Below are 8,046 nucleotides of genomic sequence, written 5' to 3'. Positions count from 1 at the left end.
CATCGTTCACCCAGCGGAGAAACCACTCTGGACAGCCATCCACAGAACAGAACAGACAATGACATCTAATAGAAACAAAGAAGATAGGACATGAGTCTTAATCAACGTGCCCTAGGCGTATCGCCAACATCCACATTGTGCCTTCTTTCTAACTTCTCACCAAACACACAACTTTATTGCATAGCCGCTTTGATGGTTCGTTTGACATGCAATTGGGTCGTTTGGCGAAGGTCAGCATACGTCCACGCTATAATTCCCTCTGTTTTTACAGTGTTGATAGTGACATCTAATTATCACACCTATTAATAACCTGATTAAAAGCGATTGGACATGACACTAATGGTTGCAACACGACACCTTTCCTTGGTATTGGTCTTTCATATTGGTATTGTAACTTTGCAAGGGCTGCTTGAATTGACCATCTGAGCAAATACACATTTAAATTAATAATTAAAATTTGTGCACAGACATGTAACTTCTCAAAAAGCTTTTAAATAATTTTAAAAAAGTGAACAGACAATTAAAATAAATAATATTGTGGAATAAAAAAATATGTGCTGCACTTAATAATTATTATTGTTACTAGTGAAAAATTTTTAAGCTTTGCGCGTAATGTAAAAAGTTAATTTGTACGCATCAACTGTACGAGGTATTCGGGGGGTAAAGTGTAGTAAATTTGCGACATGGTTCTATGTGAGAGTTACAAGTAAAAAAAATAATTAAAAATCAACACTTGGTTTTAACCACTTTTATTGTTCAAATACAACCGACATGCTTTTTAAGCAATGCTCACTTTTTCAGCGTTTACTTAAAAATGTAGGACTCTCTCAATAATCCGCCACCCCAAAACAGAGTAAGTGTTCAATTAGTGATAGCGGCAGATGGGTTTCATGATATTTCATCAAGATGACAATTAAACACACCATTAAAAAGTGATGAAAAAAAAACTAAGTTAAATAGTTACATATACAGGGCGTCCGGAAACTCGTAGTACAAGCGGGAAACTGGTGAATGTACATCACATTTGGAGTCGATTTTGTAGTATATTTTTTTTTGATTTGAGTTTCGTTATCGAGTAAATCGAGTTAGAAGTTGATTTTTTTTTTTTTTTTTTTTAATCAAATTCTTATAAATTATTACTGAAGATCAAAGTACCCAACTAATTAAAACTATTTGAAAGTAAAACAAATGAAGAAACTCGGATTTGAAGCATTATTTTGAAATCACCCTTCATTTAATCCGGTGTAATCATAAAATATTTCTGTTCTGCAGGGTTAAAACATCTGTTGTTCAACCCTAAACACCAAAAAAAACTTTAACCCTAAAATAGCCAAAAAAAAAATATTTTTTTTTTTGTGAAAATGCTCAAATCAAAAAACTTTATGTTTATTTGGGTTCCCCATGTGGTGTAGATTCTCCAGTTTCCCGCTTGTACTACGAGTTTCCGGACACCGTGTATAACCTATTTAACCTAGTTTTCACTTTTCATGACTTTATATCACTTTTTGTAGGTGTGTTTAACTGTCATTTTGATGAGATAACCGGTCACCCGGCAGATGATAGTGCATATGTAAAAATATGCTAAATATTAAAACGGGTATTTTATAAAAACAAACAAGCAGCGCTATCGATCTTTCCATAGAATTTCCTTTTTTTTGGTTTAAAAGGTGTCATGTTTAAGCTTGTGCAGAAGACTCCATTTTAAAAACTAAAAACAGATTGTAGAAACAATCTAAAACAGATTGACAGAAATGTCCTAAAACAACGGTAATAAAAAATGGTCAGCTCTAGCAAGCTAGACGGCGGTTTAGTAACTGAGTGTAAGAGTAAGGACGGGTTGTTTCGGAGAATTTGAACAATTCATCAAATTTCAACATTCATTTCTGGGATCTGTGAAAGTTCAATTCAAGTTCTGTTATTATATCATTGTAGGCTAGTTGCTTGACAAAACTGAAATAAAAACAGAACTTGAAAAAATCTTTCACAGAACTTGAAAATGAACGTTGAAATTTGATGAATTGTTCAAATACTCCGAAACAACCCGTCCTAAGAAAACCCAACCTCTCGGTGTACAAAGCTTTGCCCAAGTCTAGGCTCGCGGCCGACTACTGAATTTTACGTACTAGTAACGGTGAATTGTGGAGCTTGATTTTGTTCTTTTAACTAGTTAAAGTAACGGAAGTAGCTTAACCTTTAGGATATGACCAACTACAGTAGCAGTTCAGTGAAATCATGACTACCTTCAGGTGCACTGCAATGTGCAGTGTATAGAGTTTTGAACACATTTCAATATTGTACATGAAAATTACCAAGTAAAACGTTGGTATTGTAGATGCCTGTCAATTATTTCAAAAATAATTTTAAATATTATATTTGCTTTGAGATATTTACAAAATATTAGCCGTCTTCTAAGGGTTAAGGTCGAACTTAGAGGAGTGAAGAGTGGCAGCGTCGCTCATCTAGGTCTGATCTGCGTATCCTTAGAAAGTGCACACAAAATATACCCTTTAAGTGCCTTAAAAATGAACCTTAAAATGTCGGGATTTCGTTTTTTATCTTTTATGCTTGTAGAAGCTTAGGATCACCTTCCGAAGTTACTGTAGTTTACCCCTGGACACCTTGTATGATATAGAATACTTAAGATAGTCTGATATGTGTGTTAACCTGCCGGCCCTGAGGCTGTATTAGGCGTTAGCTATTATCAGCAACTTGTGTGGAGTGCTCCAACTGTGCCTGCCAGGGCCGGCCGTGTAACCAGACTCCAGCATTACCATGTTCTTGGCGTGCCAGCTTTATAGTGCTGACGCCATTATGTCATTTAAAAATAATTGCCTTTGTGTGTAGTTAATTGAAGTCATCAATATTATGATTATTCAACATCGAAACGGTAAAGTTTAATTATTACGGTGTCCAAAATATATATTTATATATCAGTTGGCCCATTTTTTAAATTATTATAGAAGGATGTGTAGTGTGTTCTATATCGATGCTGTGTTAGATTTTAGATTGAAGTTTTGCGCCAGAATTTAATTATGCGAAAGTACTGACATCACGATTACTGATTATGATTACACAATTATCCATAATTATAATTTCCCATCTTCTCCCAGGATGGGGGATATCGTTTACTATATCTGATTATTGAGTATTTATTGACTGTTGATTGATTAACTGTAATCGTATGATTATAGGATAATGACTTGTGTGATTGATTATTGAATGATTTTGTAATTGTATGGTTATTATTACATATGATTGATCCAATGATTTTTGACTAATCGTAACCGTACAATTAATGATTAACTGTAATCGTACGGTTATTGATTGATTTATTACGATTGTGTGATTAAGGATTGATTCATTATAATTATGCGATTACAGATTGATGTATCATAATATGTAATTATTTGATTATGGATTGATAAATTGTATGATTTCATATTAACTGTTGAATCATGTGATCATGTATGATTACATATTAACAGTTGAATCATGTGATTATAGTAATTGTGAATTGATTAATCGTATTAGCGCGATTATTGATTAAATAATCATAATCGTCAAAGCAAGAATGAGTGGCTTTTGTTTTTCTGTCCCCCTAAATCCCATCTGATCTATTAAAATATGATCAATTTCATAGAATCTATGAAATAGATCAGTGATAACGGGTTTTCTATGCGATAGAAACCCATAGTTGAATGGCCTTCAACTTTGGTTGTATGAAATTGAGCATAGAATAGATAAGGTGGGAACTCAGTATAAGTTGCCATAAGATACCCCAAGTTATCTCGGATTGTGTTGCCATATGAATGAATCTATATATTAATTATTTTAAGAAGACAGTAGAGCACCTACTATCTGGGCTAATTGAATCAATAATTGGTCGATGATTCACCCGATATTGGTCCTTTCACCGCATTTAGCGTTTAACCCCTCGGGCCAATTCTGTCAGAAGGTTGGATTATCTCCGCTTTGCAATTAAATCTAAATAATTGTCAAACTAAAATTAAAAACTGTTTTTGAAGTTTGATGAAATATGCTTTCAATTTTTTTTATTAGAAATAAACATAATTTTTTTAAATATTAAAATTTTTAATTCAAAAATACAAGCTCACGCTCACCTTACGTTTTTTTCTGAACTGAACTAAAATTACCGATCGTGAAAAAACACATTTTATTATATAAATGTTTTTTGAAAATTATTGTCACCTCAACTCATAAAAAATTCACAAACATAAATTTTTCTCAAATTGCGGTCAGAACCTTCAGTTTCGTAGTGGTTTACATTTTAATTATTTTGTGTTTTAACACCGTTTAGATCATATTTTTAACCATGACAGTAACGGAGGCATGGATTTCTGTGAGACCAAATGATCTGTTCCACCCTCAACATTATCAATACGGGCCATGCTGTAGAAACTGCACTGACAGTACTGGGTTTAGTATTAAGGCGATGCACTACGTCGTGTAATATTTTAAATTGAGCCGCTATCAATAACAACCCTTACGTAGATGGCGATAAGGTTTAAATTCCCGCTTAACACCATCCGCCTGTTTTGATTTATGCAAGAAAAAAACATGGCCTAAAAGTGCCTTTTATTTTATTTTGTGGATGTTCAGGCATAAATATTTAATTTTTTTCAATCATTTTATAGATAACTTAATTTTCCACATTATACAATAAAATCATAACCGAAAATGGGTTCGTAAGTAGGAGATTTTGAACTTTAAAGCAGTTTTCATAGCCTTTATACATTATTTTTTTCTGGGCTTATAAAAAGACTTATCTAAAAAATACTCGATTCTTTCAAAGGCCAAGATGTATTCTACTCGCAGTATTTAATTAAAGCATCTGAAACATTTCTAGGCTACCAAATTTTCAAACCAAAAACACATGATTTTGCATTACTACGTATGGCATCGCCTTAAAATGTGATGAAGAAGCCCGAAATTAGCTTGGGGGGTTAAGTTATATTTAAAATAAGTTGGCAGATATAAGGCGTTCTACTGTGCATAGATTCTTATTGTTTAGTTAGATTAAAATGTACGCATGACTCTGTCAAGTCATTCGGAGTCAACGCTCGATTATTTAGTGCAATAGTATTACAGAATATTATTTATGAACGAAACTTGTGACAATGTGATTGTAATTTTAGTTATACAGTTTTCTTTAATTATTTTACCTAAGCGAATTGTATCTTAAATATGTATTATTGTGTAATGAAGCAAGACTTAATTTTTTTATACACATTCAAATCTTTATATTGAATATTATTTATTTTACTATTAAGAAATGCAATCTTTGGGCCAATATCCAAACTGGAATAAACTTCGAAAATACAAATGTTACGACTTGATTACAAAACATTGACTTTTCTATAATTATAATATGCATGCATTATATATATGTAAACCTTCCGGAAGAAATTCTCTAAATGATAGTGAAAACCCTATCGAAATCCGTCGTCTAGTTTAGAAGAACTAAGTCCACAAACAAACAGACGTGGATAATAAAGTCATTATCCACGTCTGTTTGTTTGTGGACATAGTTCTTCTAAACAAAATCCGCTGTCTAGTTTAGAAGAACTAAGTCCACAAACAAACAGACGTGGATAATAAAGTCATTATCCACGTCTGTTTGTTTGTGGACATAGTTCTTCTAAACAAAATCCGTTGTTTAGTTTAGAAGAACTAAGTCCACAAACAAACAGACGTGGATAATAAAGTCACTATCCACGTCTGTTTGTTTGTGGACATAGTTCTTCTAAACAAAATCCGTTGTCTAGTTTAAAAGAACTAAGTCCGCAAACAAACAGACGTGGATAATGACTTTATTTCAAATGATTTAAAGATATTGTACTATCATTTTGGATATTGGCTTTCTCGTTGTTTTGTAGCATAAATGCAATGTAAATTTATGATTTGAATGCCCCTGTGTTGAGTTCTGTTATTTTTCCCAATCTTTTTGTTCCTTGAAAAAATTGAGTGAAAATTAATGAATCTATTGCACTTTGGCCATGTAAGACTAAAGGCTCAATATTAACTCTGTAAAATTAATTATTTTTCTCTTATTAACAAAAATATCAGAAATAAATAAAAATAACACTTATTTTTAATTTGTGAATGCTTTTGGATGTCACATATTTTTATATTTCCAACATAGAATCTTTGACTAAAAAATTAGGTGGAATTTCTTTATTTACACTTCCTTAAAAGGACATTTTATTTATGTTAAACACAATTTTTATAAAAATTATTGCAATTTTAATAAAATGTAAAAATTTCATAAATTAATATTCACATTTTGGCACAATCTTTTTGATAAAAGCAGAAATGACACGTCATAAACTTGAGGCTTGCCTAATGTAACTAATAATTTTTTAACTATAATACAAGGTGTATTTAAAAATATCACAATATACTCACAACTTTTAACAAATAATATCTTTGGTGTTAAATTCTTAATACATAATATAAATAAAGTTTACAATATGGTAATCCAAGTATCACCTCTGTCAGAGTAGAAAATTAATATAATATTATTAAAAACATATAATACATACATTTGTCTTGTTTGCAAAAATATTAAATCACCAATATAAGATTACTAGGTAGGCCATTTTCTACTATAAAGTGTCTAATTCAAATTATGTAGTTTAGTGAAGGCCTGTCTCGTAAAAGTATATACAAATTGACACTTAACTTTGCAGTCGGTGGTCCTTTATGGTAGCTGTACAATAATGTAAAATGCGATAGTCAATATAGCTAGTCCACATAATGTATATCTGAAGCCAACGCTAATCACATAATATATAACTAATTAATTAACCGACACACAGCGATGATTGACTGCCTAATAAGTCAGTATTCGCACACACTCCTTGATTCATTATAACAAGGAGCCAGATTTGAATTTTAATTTGGGTCTCGCCTGTGGAATAAAATAATCAGGGTCCTAATTATAACACTTTGTTGAAGCTTGTAATAATTGATAAATTAAGTTTATATTTATCTGAATTCTGCGCTGTGTAAAATGAGTAAAAAAAACTTTTGTAAACTTACTACAAATGGCAACATTAGAAAAATGTTGTTTTCTATGGCCACCAAATTTTGAGGTTATGGCGGTTAAATTTGACACAAAAAGCTACTAACAAATTATTTATTATCATCACATATTTTATAATCCCGAGCAATACCTATAGAAATTGTTTATTCATCTCCCGATTGTAAATATTAATATATATATATATAGAGAAATTCACCTAATGTAATGCTCAAACTATGATTTGAAAGAAAATTTTATTGTATAAAAGCAAAATGTTTTTTCAAATCTTGACTTGATAATTATTATGAAACTGTGAAATAAATGAAGCCTGAATGAGTGTGACTCTTTTATTTTGTATTTTATTTCCCTCCAACTATTTTTGAATAAACTGAATAACTGTTATTCTCACAAAACATTAATTATTATAATTTTTTTTAATGATAAACTAATGTTTATAAGACAAGGTTTTTTATGCATAGCACAAAGGATAACAAATTATTGTAAGCAATAATTTGTCGCTTGAAATATCCATACAAATTGAAAATATCTCCCGAGTAACAATAAATGCCGCCGACGGGAATTGAACCCGAGCCAGGGCCAGTTATAGTTAAAGTTCTATTCAAGTTCTGTTAAACAACTGGCCCATCATGGAATAATAACAGAATCTGAGTAGAACTTTCATATTGTTATTAGATTGATAGCAATGTGGGCATGCTGAGTCCGTACGTCAGGTATTTTAATGGAGTCTACTCTAAGGAGCTACTGGCATTGATCCCCGGTGCACGTGTTTGAAACTCGACAGACACGAGCGGAACACTTGTTCACAGTGGATTTTGGCTTCATGAGAATGTGTCGTTTCTGTATATATCGGCTCAAGCTACAAACTACCGCATTTGTTTTCCTCTTTATAATCCGGGTCTCTTCAAGACTCGCATTAATAAATCCCTTCCTACACCCTTTACTCTACCCGCCTCACAACGCTGCACAACCAGGTGGCGAGA

The sequence above is a fragment of the Hesperophylax consimilis genome, chromosome 19 (assembly GCF_061612785.1).
Source record: "Hesperophylax consimilis isolate HC1 chromosome 19, BYU_Hcon_1.0, whole genome shotgun sequence".
Classification (NCBI taxonomy): Eukaryota; Metazoa; Arthropoda; class Insecta; order Trichoptera; family Limnephilidae; genus Hesperophylax; species Hesperophylax consimilis.
This window is presented reverse-complemented; position numbering follows the sequence as displayed.